Raw genomic sequence first — 16,960 nt, 5'->3', positions numbered from 1 at the left:
TGCAAACCCTATACAGAACTAAAGCGACACCTCTGGTGTGAAATATTTGGTAAAAATATTGCAGTGATAAACAGAAATCAGATAGTTACAAATTGTGTTTAATTGATAACATGGAGAAGATATATTTGTTGAAAATAGTTCAAATGAGACTGCTGACCGCAGAGAGTCAGCAGTCTGGGAATTTGCCGCCTGTTCTCTTTGTGAAGTGACCAGAGTGGAATTTTACATTGACCTCAGAAAACCATTCAAATTAGTTAGAGGATTAAAAAGTTGAGAATGTAAACAAGTGCTATGCAATCTTGGCACTCTACATTTAATAAATTCTTAATTTTGTTTTTATTAACACTGGATAACTGAATAATTGTATTTGTATTACACTTAACTTTTAACGTAAAGAAAAAAAAATCTTTAGAATTGATGAACAAAAAAAAAACAATCCACAAGAAAATGATTTAAGAAAACCAAACATGTCATAGAGGTGTTTGTGTGGAGGACCCAAATGCAGGGAACAGGGAAGCTGAGGTGAACTCAAAGATAAAGATATTTAATAAATAAAACTAAATTAAGCACATGAAATTAAAGAAATTCAAAATAAAACAGAAACAGGGGAAGATAACTCAGGATAGCATACTAGTAGATGAGCAGATGAATCAGCGTTGACTGAAAAACCAAAGAAGACTTTACACTGAGGAATAAGAAAACAATTTATCTAATTAGCAGGGTGGAAAACCAGACAGCAAAGACAGAGGGAATTAAATAGAAACAATGACACAACAGTAACCAGTGACTAAATATTAGTCAACTGTTCACAAACAAAACACAGTGAGATATGAAAAGGGCTCAAAACCCACAGGAGACTTGGGGACTCAGAAATACTAAAAAACTGGAAGTAACTAGAACACAGAAAAGAAATATCCAAAATAACTATCAATAAGTAACTCAGAAGCTGAAAACAAGAAACATAATTACACAAAACAATAGACAAAGTCAAACCCACAAGAGAATGACGTATAAAATGAAAGTATGGCTTTGAAATCATTACTACCAATAATGGAGAAAAAAAAAAACATACTGTAATTTTAAGTTGCATCCATGAGCCACTAACTGCTAAAAATGAGACTTCCTTTCTTTTTTTTTCTTTCTTAGTTTGTTTGAGGTGGAAAAACCAGAGAACAAAGCAACAACCTAATATTAAAAAATGACTGACATTGTAATTTCTTTCAACAACATCTCCATAAGTTGTTTAGAAAGAGAGCATCCATTAAGCAGATTCTTTGGAAAATAATTGTACTGCATCTTTGACTCCTTTAAAGAATTACCTAACATTCTATTTCTCTGCATGTTGCACACACTCTGGCACTGAGAATCTCAGGCATCATTAGGGATTAAAAGAAAAAGTCTGGCTAGAAGACACATGAAAGGTTTGAGTTTTTCCACATCCACCTATTAACAAATGAAAAGAGAGATGAAACGAGTGCCACTGTTCCAGTGGGGAATTGGCATGGAGGACAGTGAGAGTGGAACTTTTTTCAGAAATACTTCTACAGTAAACCATTGCTTTAAATGGCAGGCACTAAGGTGCTTTGCATTCTTGTACAGTAAGTCATGGATGAAGCAGCTCTATATGGATAATGAAACAGGGAAGATGAGGGATGTACGTGCAGGCACTCTCTAATGTACCTAATCCATAATTAGACATAAGAGAGGCACCAACCTCCAGTAATGAGGTGCACCATCAACGGTTCAACATAAACACTTTCCTCGAGTGTTACCATAGACTTCTAGGAAAACTTTATAAAGCCTAAAAAAGCTGATTTGCAACTGTCAGTTTCTCCTCTGTGCTTTTTCCAAGCTTTTTGGCATTTTTGCTAATTGACAATGTGGTTCAATTAATGCAAAAGCATTTTCCCACTCTTATATGTAACAGCCAATATGTGGAGCATCACTGTGAAAATATTTTAACATAGACATTCATCATTGTGTCAAAATGACTACAACCCCCCAACCCCCCCAAAAAACCACAAAAACAAAAAAAAAACGATGCTTTGTAAAATGCTGCAATGACGCAAGGGAAACATAAGGTAGCTTCATATTTACTCATCATCACCTTATTCACCGATGTATCAGTCAAAAATCATGCACTCTTTTTCTGTCATTTACTTGAGAGATTTTTTTTTATGAAGTAGCACTAGTCACAGATTATAATTCATGCTACATTGCCTACAAAGAATGGGGTAATTAATTCATCTTTAACTAGCACACTTGGAGAATATTAAAGAAAACTGATCATTCCAGGTGTACAGCATGCTTGACAGAGTCAGAATGTGTAGGTCTCCAAATAGGTGGGAGCTTGGCACCACAGTAGGTCTACGTCTTAGAGTCATAATGATGGATAACTGAGGGAAAACTACAGCTTCGTGCTATAGTTTGAGACCCTGTGAGTTTGAAGGACTGCACGTTGCTTTCAATTTTAGGTTTCCTGCAATGCAATAAAATTGGTTTAAGTTGTTGGAATACCACTGTTGGCTACTGAAGACTGGCAAAAGAAAGAAAATCAATAAAAGGCAGACCTGTCCTTAAGTGTAAAAGACAGGTGAAGGGAATTGGTAGTGCTTTTAGCTTTCATGGGCTGTGCACCTCTCTATTCACCTCTCAGTTTTGTTTTCATATAAACACTTAATTTGACTTCACCCTTCCTCTGTCACTAAAGCCAACCGACAATAAGCCTTTGTGAGTAGTGGCCATGAGCATGAGCTGCATTTATAAGGTGTTTTAAATGGGATGGTTGCATGTTAATCCCTCTTTCTGTCTTCATTTCTGCCTCTTTTTTCATAAATCCAAATGCCAATCTAAACCGCACATTGTAAATAAGAGTAATAGTAAAGTCACATGAAATTTTTGCAGCACATTTTGAATAATTCATCTTTGGGTCGTGAGGTTTGCTTTTTAAAACACAACAAATGTAAAACTGGATAAGGTGATGTCTCATTAAATAGTATCTCCCCTGTTTTACTTCACTACTTTGCACAAGAAAGAAAATATGGAGCCATGCAACATTCTGCACAGCTTCAAGACAACTTTTGCAGAACTGTGTTCTTTAAGTTTTCAAAAGACAACACTGTATTGAAAAAAATGGCCACAAGAGATAGTAGGGTCTCTCTCTTGTACCCAAAGGATTCTTTTAAAAGCCTGGATGAAAGAAAATGTGCAAATGTAATTAATAAAAAAATTACTGCATAATTACTGATTTTGTTTGAAAGAAACAAAACCGTTTTACTTTGGACTTTAAACAACACGTTTTAATCTCAAGGTCTGACACATCCACCCACATTCATAATTCATTAACCTACTGAAAATCACAAATTCATGGGTCACCACACACAGCCATGCAAAAATCCATAAAACATTGTTTACTTAAATGATCATCAGATTTATGAACAAATAATTATGCAAACAATGTGGAATTGCACAATTAAATGCAACTTGCTCCATCTTACTAATGTGGCATTCTGTCCTTGCAGCTGTACTGAGCTCGTATGCCAGAGCAGAGCGCACTGCTGCTCAGCTTTCTGAATGAGCTGATCCGGGATTTAAATGTATGTAATTATAGACTGGGAGATAATTTAGGATAAATGCTAATGTTTTTGGGAGATATTTCAATGAAATGTTGTGTCATTAGCTTAAATGCATTTCAATCAAACAAAAATTAGAAACATGTTTTAGGTTGCAGATGCAGCTCCCCCTGATCATCACATACAATATGCTCCCAGTGATGATTGAAAATAAATGTAATTATCTAAAGTCGTTGACCAGTTTGTCATCTCAAAGTCCAGTTGATTTGTCAGAGAAAACAGGGTAAAGCTTGGTTGCATGGAAAACACAATCAGCCGTGCAAATATAATTCCTCCCCTGATGAAAAATGTTATTAAATGTTTTGTAATTGTTTATTACATTTGCAATATATATTTAAAACATAAAACCTAATTAGCTTACAAATGGAGTTGGTTATATTTGGTGAAAGTTAATATTTAACAACCAGTATGATAATGCAGAGGTTAGAGTGCTAAAACCTTATATGTATGCTGAAATTTATGCAGGTTTTTGGGCATCCATTTCCTTTGGCATCATATTTCCTGACAATAAAGACACATAAGTTTGAGTGATCGATTCTTTGTTTTAAAGCTTGTGTCTAATGGGCAGGAAAAAGACAATCTTACAATTCTTGCTATTTCCAGCAGCATTTAAAAAAACTTGGCTGCAGAAATATTAACGGTCTGGGCAAACAGGTTTTGCTGATACTCTAAAAGTAAAATGAGTAGGACTGAGTTCCCAGTTAAACAACAACGCAAGAACATTAGAAATCACAATAGTTAAACCTAAAATACATATTTCATACACTGTTGCCTTGCAGAACAAAGGTCCTTGGTTCGAATCCCGGACTGGGATTCATCTGCGAGGAGTTTGCATGTTCCACCTGTGAATGTGTGGATTGTTTTTGAGTACTTCCACGGTAAAAAATATGACTCTTGGGTTAATTGGTCTCTTTAAAGTCCCCTTAGGTATTAGAGTCTGTGTGCATAGCTGTTTGTCCAGCATGTCTCTGTGATGGACTGGCAACCATCCAGGGCATACTCACCTCTCACCCAATAACCACAGTACAGAGGCACCGGGCCTGACCCATGACCCTGCAGGGATAAGTGGGTACAGACAATAGATGGATGGATAGATGGATGGACAATTATAAGAAGTACAAAATTTAATGTGTCATGTTAAAGTGCCATGCAAGCCACCACTCTCCCATATCTGTATTCCTTTCTTTAATTTTAGATTTAAATATGTGATCATGTAAGAATTCAGATTTTGTGATAGGATAATCTGTCTTTTTTTTTTCTAGCTGCTTTGTCATTTCATAGAAGTTCAAAGTTTTTCTAACCTATTTACTACAAAATAGCTCTTTATATTTATTTTGTGTCTCCAGAGACACAAAATAGTAAAGTGACCCATACTCAGTTGTTTTACCAAAACTAAACTTTGTTTCATTTAGTTTCAATTTTATTTGTTTGAGGAGCTGTTGTTTTAAGAAGTGCAGCTATTAAAGTTTTTTTTTTTTATCATTGTCAAAGAAAAGAAATAATAAAATTCACTTTTTAAATGTAAAACGATTCTGTATAATTGTGTGTGTGTGTATGTGGACCACTATTACTGTATGTCTTTGAGGTAAATTTTGGTTTCTCTATATTGTTCAGTGGTGCTGTGTTTTAGAACAATACAGGCTGTTTCTCTGATTTCTCCAGAGACACAAAATAAATGTGGGAGTTATGTATTATACAAGACAAACAATATGAACAGAATCATGATTAAACTAAATTAAATTCACTGTAAGCCAAACATATCATGACATGTGTAAGCATTTAAAAGTGATCTAAAAATGTGGGTGCTTTATCACAAAGTGACAGGTTTATTTTTTGACCCACTCCAAAGAAACAGATACCATAATGTCATTATAGTGGCATGTGATGTGGCCTGATCAGCAACGAATTCCAAATACAATCAGTGTATCGTACATTTTTTTCTTAATTTTGTCTCTTTGGTATGGCTGAACATCACAAAAAATCATTACAGAAACAAAACAAACCAGCTAAGGCCAGTTTACCACGTCTCCAAGCTTTTCTATGTGAAGGAGAAAGACGTGTGAGTTTGCAGACTTTGGAGCTGTATCTGTCAAGTCACATCTTCCTCTAAAAGAAGAAAGAAAATAACTAGACCCAGATTAGAAGGAGTGTTGGCAGAAAACGATAGCAGCCTCAGCCAAAACCACATAACTGAAATTATGTATTTTCGCTGAAAATACAGTGTATAAAAATGACACATGGGGCACAGTTGTTGACACCGTTGGCACGTAGCAATAAGGCCATCGGTTCAAATTCTGATTTAAAATTTGGGTCTTTATTATGATTTTATTTATTATTTTATATATGAACTTTAATTGTAAAACAAGAAAATTAGGACATTATAAACTGAGAAAATAGAAAATCTAGAGAAAATGTAAAAAAAAAACAAACAACTAAATAGTTGTTCATTTTAAGATAAACCATATTTATTAACATATATTTTTCTCAGAGAGGTAAAACAGATCATGTGATGAAACTTGCTTTAAAGTGACACACAACATGGTGATTCAATTTCCTGTCTTCAAAAGGCATCCGATTCTCTATGATAAATGCAAAAATAGAAGAAAAAGTTTGCACAGTTATTCAGGCTCACTCATGACAACTTGATTTAAGTCTGATATAGATTTCTTGGATTGAAACACATGATGTAATACTTCTCAGATCTATTAGGTCGACAATATTTCAGACAGACTCCCAGCAGTCACTGGACGAGAGGCACAGTACACCTTGAACAGGTCGGCGGTCAATCACAGCAGAGACTGACAGCCGTTCAGTCTCACAGTTACTCATTTCGGCCTGTGAAGAGACGGTTCTAACCACCACACTATTGCGCATGTTTCATAGACCTTCCACTTTAGCTGAACTTATTTCAATTACAACACAAGATATTATGCAGTTCATCTACTTAAATTACCTTACTTACTTATTGCAGACAGGTTTTATGAGCTATAGCCAGACTGTGAAGGTCAGACACGAAGTACTTTGGAGTTATCTCCACAGTTTTCACAAAGCATCTCTGCTTCTATTATTTGTAGAAGCGTTTGTATGTATCGTACTCCTTAAGGACAACATCTTCAGAAGACACAAAGAAACAGAATTATTAGTACCTTAGTAGCACCAGGAGGAAAAAATATCCAAGGTTAGCCAGAAGTCCAACATCATCTAAAGACTCTCACAAGGGTCCACAATAATATAAACATATTGAACTATACAATAGCAGTCCCATCATATCAAAGTGAAGAGTTTTTTGTTCTATTTCAATTTCATCTCTATTACTATAAGCATATGTTACAGGGAAATGTGAAAGCCAGACAATATTTCATAGCAGCTGAGGGAAATGACGGAGTTATCTGCCCATGGAGGGTCCAGTGCCAGAATAACTCCCAAAAGCATTCATTAGTCTACCTGGCCAAAGGGCAAACTGCATATGGGCTTCGCCATCTGGTACAACTTTTAACCACTCTTGCCAGCATTTATAAAGTAAGGACAGTCTCACAAGAGCTCCTTGCCAAAACAAGTTAGCAGATCTTGAAGTCAAAAGAAAAAACTGCCTCCCTCATCCATACTGAAAATATGTAAAGCCATTTTGAAATGTAAAAGAACTGCCTCACTGCAGATTGTGTCTAGTGTATTCTGTACAAAACTAATTATTTCAAATGTTTCCTTTAATAAAACAAAGAAACAAACAAAAACTATCAAAAAAAAAAAACTAGAGTCTATAAAAGTCAAGCCCAAACAGCACACAGTACAATTGCATTTGGTTGAAAACCTGCTTTGTTTTTATGTTGCATCATCTACTGATGCACATTATTGAGTTTTTCTTGCACTAGTGTAGACCAAAGCTCTGCACTTAGGAGATACGCTGTTGTATGAATCATATTTATTATCATTGATCTACCACCACCTTACTGCACTGGCCTCATTCAGAACGGCCTCTGGAATATTGCTTTTTCAAAGGACTTACAACCCTGTTCCCACAAAGCTCTAAGAAGTACAGCAACTCATCGCCTTCTGATGAGGCTGCACACCTAAAACAGACGTAGGTTCTTGACATTTCAATTCACCAGTAGAGTTTACTGGTCCCTGTTCTCCTATGATTGCCATGGTTTAATTTAGTTTGAAGTCATTGGGTCTAAATATCTAGGGTTCACTTTGAATGCCTGAACAAGAATGACTTTCCAGCAAACACATGCAAGGGGCTTGGAATGGGGTAGTTGGGAACCAACTAGCCATTAGATTATTAAAACAATTTCTCAGTTTTCGATCATTTAGATGTGTTAAACAAACATTTTTTCAATGTAGGAACAACATATATTTACCAAACAACACTTTTTTGAAAATGTTAGTTTTAAGGTGAATCATAATAACACGTGTCACTGGCTTTGTTTTGATGCAGAGACAGAGCAAAACACAGAGTGCACTGCATGAAAATAGTGAATACAACTGATTATCAGTATTTTTATCCAGATAAGTTGATAGCTGGATAGCTATCTAATTAGCTAGCTTAGCATTGTCGATCATTCCTTAGAGTAAAAAAAACAAAACTTTATTGAATCATTCAGGAAAATGCTTTTCGTATGCTGTTAAGTCTATTTAAGTCAGTCTGAATATGCTTATGGAGGTTAAATAATAAAGTCTTGATTTTTTGGAGGCTCTTCTGATCTAGATGTCTGTTGTAATTTATGTCAATCCATTTTGATATTCCCTTTCTAGCATTTTCTATGAGCACTATTGCAGTTTGCAAACATAGATGCAACAGATGATTCAATTAATTGCAATTTATTAAAACGTTGTTTGTTTTGCTAGCAATGCTCTTCTCTTTCCCTGAGGTGCCCGAAAAAATCCAAAAGATAAAAAAAGTTATCTTTTTCATTAGTAGGAAACCTGGCCATTCTCTTTTCTGGTGAACTAGCAAATAATACTCCCACATCACAGCATGTCTAAGCTATAGTGTTGAAATGAGAAAAGTGAGATTAGCCTGCAGCAAATAGTCATCGCTGCTCACTTTGTATTTTGACAAAGTACCACAAGGGTCAAAATGTCTACAGACAGATGGTCTCTGCTGGAGATGTTGGTGGTCTAGCAAGTCAACTGTGTGCTGGACAATAACCTTTTGCTAGTAGAAGAGATGAATGAACATTTATACTGTTCAGTAATCTAGCTGTTCTGGTAATCTAAACCACAAATCAGAAAATATCAGCTTGATTTATCCTTTGAAAGATGCATGGCATCTTCTTTTAGTACTTCAGAATATACTGTCTATCGCATAATGATGACTATACAGAACAAGCAGAGCTCAACTAGTTGAAAAGTTAAAAATTTCTCCCAACAATAACCTGTGACAGAGCAGGTAGTTTTTTTTTCTTCCTTTGCCCTCTCTTTATACTAAATGGTTTGAGTCAAGTTCAGCACACTGAGCAGTAATTGCCAGAAGTCTGCCTGAGCTGCATGTTCCTTTTAAAGGTTGACACCTCTATCTTTGAGATCTATTGACTCAGGCAGAGCTGAGGCCGTCTCCCACATCTGGGCCATAACTGTCCTCTCTTTGTTTGGGCTGAAACACGTTTAAGGCTCCTTTCATTCAGCTGACATGACCTAGATTAGAGGGCGAAAAAGGAGCTTAATCATACCCTCAAATAAATTAAACACTGCTGAATGATGAAGAGCTTATGAATACTATGTACTGTTTTATTAAAAGGGAGAAAAAAATACAACTTCTATAATCTTTTTTAGGGACAAAAGTGATTGCATGATGAGCCTAATATTCCAAATTATATATTTAAATCTGTAAGATTCTTGTAATCTGGAGTCAAGGGAACATAATTTCTCTTCTAAACATATTTAAAATGTTTAAAAGAAAAAGGTTGGATAAATAAATGAATCTGCATATGAAAACTACCAAAAGTGAGAAAGTGTGTGAGCAATGCAAATGTAGAAAAGCTTGATTTTAGTGTGAAGTTAAATACACATTTCTGAAATCATATGCCATGTTGAGAACATCCAGATTATAATGATTATATGTACGTCATCAAGTGATTAATAAAAAAAATCCATTAAACATTAGTTAATATAATGCCACTGTTTTTTAATGCAACATCTTTCTTGATTTTTAAAGATGCAGAACTTTTTGCCTGGAAGTCATAGTCAAGAAAATACCAGATCAGCAGCATCCTTCGCTTTAAAAGCAACTTAAAAATGGTTCTCTAGGACAATGGGTGCAGCCAGTTAGTATGCATTTGTCTGTAAAATTAGGTGTAATCCATAAACGGCTTCTTCTTTACAGCCTATTAAACCTAGCAGGCAAATTGATGAGATTTTTGTAGCTGTTATAAATCAAGAAATAAAAAAAAGATATGCTATGCGTTTCTATAAGCAAGTTTGTGCATCCTGTTGAAGGTGTTATTACTTGTCAACAGAAATCCACAAGCTGAAAGTAAACCTAATTTACTATGTTAAATCACATCTGTCTGCATGTTGAAGTGAGGGGAAAAAAAGGCATGAAGCTCGATTGATCTTTCCGCTGCTCTGCCATCTGGATCTCCCTCCATCACCCAAATCACCCTCTTTCAACTATTTCCACTGGGGCATGAGACCCAAATTGAATATGTCCAAACAAGATGACACAGATAATTCCCACAATTGCTTTCACCATATGTTGCCTTGATTGGATAAGGCTAAAAGAGTTCCTAACTTTCAAACAACTTCCAAAGTTGGAAAAATTATCTGAGAGTAATGTATAGACAACTGAAGGGTTCACAGAAAGGTGCTAAGTAGACATTTCTGCTCTAGTGTGCTGAAAGCAACCAGAAGACTTCAAGTTCATAATTTCATGATGTCGATGCCAATGTCATGTCAGCTCTACCCCTTTTTAGTCAAATGAACATGCTTGCAATGTGACAGCAGTGTAGGTGTTATTTAATGATTTTTTAATTACCTCTTGCTTACATTAGTTTAAACTGACAGCATAGCTAACAGATAATAAGAACAAAAAATATGTTAGACGTATGTTTGTGAATGTCTCAAATTAAATTGTTACTTTGTTCCTTGTGTCAAGATAGTATAATACTAAAATACTAAAATTACATAACCTGGGTTCTGTTCAACAAAGGCAGATGGTTTAAATGAAAAACAGTCTCTGGACTGAAAATATTAAAACTAATTACTTCTCATAAAAAAGGCTCTGCTCTGCACCCCAAAGCTCACCCTGTTTCCTGTAAAGTGTTAGAAATGCAGATCTGAGAACCAAATACATTTTTTTTTTGCAAATGGAAAACACACTAAGCTAACATAATATACAACTTAGCATAATAAAAAGCATAATAAAAATCTGACATTTTCTCATGTTGTCAGGTAGAGAAAAAATGAATATAGGTACAGTTATATGAAAAAGTATTTCCCACTAATAGATTACTACTCCTTATACTTATGCTTAATATTACAAATAATTAAATAATCTTAATTTCAGAGAAAAAAACTAATTAAGTAAAAATAACAGTCTGGCTGAAGGACTGATTATTGTCTAATGGCCAAAAGAAAGACAACACAAAGAAGACTGAAATATCTTAAAAAACACAACACCATAGTCCAAGGCTAAAGAAATTTATGATAAGATGAGAAAAAAAAATCCATATCTATCAGACTGGAAAGAATTAGAAAGACATTTATATAGCTTTGGGATTCCAGAGAACAACAGAGAGAGCCATTATCCAGGGTTGCAACAGAGAAAACATGTAACATTGGTGAGCATTCCCAGGAGAGGCAGGTCTATCAAGATTACTCAAAGAGCACATGAGCTTACCTTGGAGATCACAGAAAAGAAAAGAGAAACAAACAAAAACAAGACAACATCTAGAGCACTGCAGGATGCAGAATCAGTTTTTATGATTTACCTTTAGGAAACATACTAAAAAAAATGGTGTTTATTGTGGAATTCCAAGGTTAAAATCACAGCTGACCAAAAAGAACACAATGCAGACATTTTTCCAGAAAATATCTTGATGAACAACACTTTTGTCAATTTGCTCTGTCAGGATAAAGATGATGTGCTTTAATTGGTGTAACCTCCTGTGTACGAAGTGCTCATGTAACACATATTCCTTATCATTACGAGAGCTAAACTGGACAGGTTAAGTAGCACAACGCAGCACCATGCTATCAGCAACTAGCCCAGCATTCTGAGCATGTGCGCTTTCACACCGGCAGACTACAAAGACGGGTCATTGTGGGTAGGTTATTTCCTGCTGCAACATGCCTAAATCTAATGGATTGGTCATTAACAGGCCTCTGCAGGACTTTGAGACACGCTGGGAAGGTAATTGATTTGATTCATTTGATTCAGATGTGTTGGAACAGAAACACATCTGTACTGGACCAGAACCTGACAGCCCTGATCTATGTACATGAGGTTGATCTTTGGCCAAAGAAAGAAAGAAAGTAATTAAGACACCATTTAAAAATCACAATTATGATTTTTTTTTTTTATTCTGTAATATAAAGTCCATTGATGTAAAAAGTTAACAGAGGACCACAATAATTGTCAGCAGCTGTACCTCAGCCCATGCCCTCCTCCAGGAAGCCACACAGCCAAACACAACAACAGACACATAATCTTTTGCATCAGTTTGTTGAGGTAACTTTGGGATTAATCACTTATGACATTCTCCTTCAGATTATAAACACAAACACCACCCCTAAAAAAAACACCCATCTTTCTGTCACCTCAGCTCGTACTGTTTCTAGTCAGTCTGTTTGTCTTATGATGCTTTTTTTATTATCATTCTGTTAATAAATGCACAGTATCAAAAAACACTGTGCTCTGTGTGTGTTGTTGATGATACTTTTGCTGATGTGTGTCTGCTATCAGGTAAGCCGCAGAGGCTCCTCGGCCTTGGGGGTGACCGATGAAGCGCCTTTGCCTATCAGTTCTGTGTCAAATGCAATCTTGCACAATGCAGCTAGTCGCTGCTTTTTCCCCTTTGAACAACACTCATTCCTCACAAAATAAATTTCTCTTAGCCCCAACAGCTTTCAAATGCAGTTTTTTTCACCCTAACAATGGCAAAAAAAAACAAAAAAAACATTAGGTCAAGCATGTTGTGGCAAAAACCTGTGTTGTATGTGAACTACACTGAACAAACACACTTCTGAAAACAGTTTACATTGGTAAACAATGACTGATACAAATAATAGTTCAAATATTTCTACAAAAGACAGATAAGAACTGCATTATGTTTTTCTCCTTTTAGAAAGCCTATTTAGATAATATCCATCAGAATGCTGCTGATTATGATGCATTTTATGAGTAAGCATTTAATTCAGTCTCTTTTCATAGTGTAGTAAGAAATTATTGCTTAAAATAATTACTGAAATATTTAATGATTGAATCCACTAGGAGGGTTGCGTGCTTTGAAGAAGGTCACTTTTATTCTTGGGCATCAATAGAGTAGCTCTCTATGATTTGCAACCTTTAATTTGTAATAAGCCTTTTTATTTGTTTGCCAGTGTGCACGCTATGTAAATAAGCTGGAAATAAAAAAAGAAATGAAAAAGAAAACTAACTTCATGTTTTTGTATAAAATGCTATTTTTTTAAAGAGATATTTTCAAAAAAGCTTTTTTCAAAAAATATTTTTGGTTATAGCAAGAAAAAAGATACATGAAAGCTGAACTTATACTGAAATAGTTGTCCACAATGAAATGTACAAAAGACAAGGCTATAAAAAAAACATCTGTTGCAAAAACAAAAACCAAAACCTTTTATCTTCACCCTCAGTCATAAGACTGCTTTAATAATCAGTCTTATGAATCTAGAGTCAATGCACAGATTCAGTTATTACAACTAAAACCTAGCGATCAGGCCCGAAACCTGGGAGTAGTGATGGACTCTGACCTGAACCTCCAGAGCCACATAAAGGCAGTCACAAAGTCGGCCTTCTATCACCTGAAGAACATTTCCAGGATTAAAGGACTAATGTCTCAGCCAGATCTAGAGAAACTCATCCATGCATTCATCTTCACTCGTATTGATTATTGCAACAGCGTCTTCACAGGTTAGTCCAACAAATCAATCAAACAGCTGCAGCTGATCCAGAATGCTGCTGCTCGCGTTCTCACTAAAACCAGGAAGATAGAGCACATAACACCAGTTTTAAAGTCCCTCCACTGGCTCCCTGTAGCTCAAAGAATAGACTTTAAAATACTGTTGTTAGTTTTAGTTTATAAATCAGTGAATGGCTTAGCACCACAATACATTAAAGATCTGCTGTTGTTGTATCAACCTTCCAGACCTCTCAGGTCTTCTGGTTCCGGTTCTGGTCTGCTCTGGATCCCCAGAACCAGAACCAAACAGGGAGAAGCAGCTTTTAGCATCTATGCACCACAAATTTGGAACAAACTTCCAGAAAACTGTAAAACAGCTGAAACACTGACTTCTTTTAAATCTCGACTAAAAACCCACCTGTTTAGGATTGTATTTGAAATGTAATCAATTACAAATTTATTGATGGAACTTTACTTAATGATTGATTCTATATTGCATTGTGATTCTGTGTTTGTAATGATGTAAAGCACTTTGAAATGCCTTGCTGCTGAAATGTGCTATACAAATAAAATGTGATTGATTGATTGATTGATTATGAAGGATATGAAGGATCCACATAATGCCTGGAGCCCATGATGATTTGAGTTGTGTGTCCAACATTTAGTTATACAAAACATACAAAACAAATATAGATAACACCAACTTTCACACTTTAAATATGAGAAAGATTCATAGCTGCACTTCCATCTTAATGTATATCACTGGGGTTAGGATCCATTTGGTACTGTCTGGACCATGCCGACCTTCTAGTCTCCCAGCTGAAATGCTAATAAGGGAAAAAAATAATAATCTAATTTGATCTGATATTGATCTGGCATTTGCTGTGCTTTTAAATCTGCCCAACAGACATTTATTATTTATTTTACTGCTTTAAAGGGCAGTTTTCTGTTTTGGTTTGTGTTCAGTGATCAAGGATTTGTTTGACAAGGACTGGTAAGTTCTTCACTATTGTGTAACTTGAGTTGGGCACATGGACAGAAAAATGATCATGATTTTTTTTCTCTCTTACGAACAGTTTCAATAAATATTATATTATGCTAAAAGTCTAGTTTCAAAAAATATTTTTTTCAACATACATAAAGAACAAATCAGAAAAAGCAATGAAACATGAATAACTAATGAGATTTATGATTAAAAGGTCAACCTAAACACTGCTTAAGAATCCTTAAGAGTTGCAGACACACGTATAGCATAAGATCATATTCGTAATTTAATATTAGTATACAGTATTTTATTAAAGATTGATTTGAATATTTAATAAACTACAACAGTAAACAAACAGTATCATCACCAAGGAACACACCAGGCAGGTCAATGATAATGTTGTGGAGAAATTTAAAGCAGATTTAAGATAGAAAACTGTATCACAAGTTTTGAATATTTCATGAGCACTGTAAAAAAAGTAAAATATAAATCATGTATCAGTTTTCTTTCACTTTATAAATGCTATAATTGTTTATTAACTAAAATTCCCAATAATGTCATTGAAGTCTGTGGCAAATGTAAAGGTGAAATAAATAACTCTCGCTCTCAAAACATCAGACAAAAGCAAAACAACTGAAAAAGGAAGAAAAGCAGAAGACAATAAAGATTTATCTTATCTTATCTTATCTTATCTTATCTTATCTTATCTTAAGAGAAAGAACATGAAATAATAAATAATGTTTAAATTAAGACATTTTTATAGATGGTCTAATTTGAACTGAACCACAGAAACACTTTCTGACTAATCACTCGGTGTCATTAAATAAATGTAAATTATTTTTTATTGTTTCATTATGAATTGGTATTGTGAAGTCTTTCAGCAGTACTGTGCCAATATATCTGCTGTGATTTGCTTCCTGTATTTAATTTAAAAAAAAACAAGAAAAACTGTCACTTCCCATGTCTACACATGGAGCGCTTTTTAGAGGTGAGCTATGACAGATCTTCGTTTCATACTTCAAATTTGAAGAGATGTGAAGTGAAACCTCTGGCAGAATATGACAACTTTACTCATGTAACTCAAGCAAAATGCTGAAGGTGTTTTCTGATTTGCGTAGAGGAGACATTGCGTTCCAATTTATTGCAAAAGTGAAGAACTACTACCCCAACATATGCCATAATATGCCTTTATGTTTTTATTTAACCTCAACAAGAGACATACATTGTAAATTAGTTTAGACCATAAATGTTAAAGTGTAAAGCATTTGTTAAAACTTAACACTTGATCCTATAAAAATAAGCTGAACTAGAAACAACCTGTTAGTCAAGAGCTGAAGAAGAAAAAAAGAGACTTTTCTGTAGCAAGGTGTTAAGGCAAACAATTGCACTCAGGACTACTGAATCTATTTCTTACAATGATCACTTTATTACTGTGCATGTTAATATAGAATGTCACTATTTTTTAAGGTTCTTGAAGCAGGTAATTGAGAAGTTGGTACTCTGCTCCCAGCACTGCATGACAGGAAATCTAGTTAACAGTAGAAATGACATAAATCGATTTAAAGTACTTACGGTGTTTTGTTTGTCTACTATAGGAAAAACGACTCAGATAACACCAAGTACTGTGGGACTTTTAAGTACAAACAAATCTGAATGTAAATACTTTGGAATGTGAATGGACCATGAAGGTCTTTAACACAAGTTTTCTTCTGCACATGAACATGGTGTTTTGTTGTTGCAAAGCACTACTCTCCTCATAAAACACTAATTGCGAATAGTGTATGAAAAACTAGAGCGTCAGTCTGGATCATCACCCGGACACACCTGTTGCCTCATGCTGCATAACTCTGTGGTTATAACACTTCCTGACATTTTTGAAACACAGACAGAAGCAAAAGTCACTGCAAGGGATGACTAGACAAATGAAAAGAAAAAAACAAAAGAAAAAAGACAGCAGACACAGTAGAGGACGGATGATTTCAAATATTTTCATGTGCTGTCCAATCCATTTACCTCAAAAACAATATGTGAATAAGCAAATCTAATCTTACTGAAGTCCAACTTAATTATTAAAAAGAGTAAGACAATAGTGGACATTTGCACCAAAATAAAGTTAAATAAAGTTTGTGACGTGAGTATATATTGTTCTGCTACTTTTCAAGAATAAATAAGTTCTAGAAAAAAGCTAAAGACTCACTACATACTTACAGAAATAGATTATGATTCATAGTTATTCTTTTGTCAGGTACTCGTATTTGTAGTCTATG

At 35.0% G+C, this 16,960-nt stretch overlaps 1 protein-coding gene across 4 annotated transcripts in view; it reads right to left on the bottom strand.

Annotated features, from left to right (window-relative positions):
* LOC102217784 (glypican-6-like) overlaps positions 1-16,960 on the bottom strand; it is a 146,397-nt gene that overhangs the window by 117,360 nt on the left and 12,077 nt on the right. The window lies entirely within an intron of this gene.

This window comes from Xiphophorus maculatus, chromosome 4, assembly GCF_002775205.1.
Source record: "Xiphophorus maculatus strain JP 163 A chromosome 4, X_maculatus-5.0-male, whole genome shotgun sequence".
NCBI lineage: Eukaryota > Metazoa > Chordata > Actinopteri > Cyprinodontiformes > Poeciliidae > Xiphophorus > Xiphophorus maculatus.
This window is presented reverse-complemented; position numbering and strand designations above follow the sequence as displayed.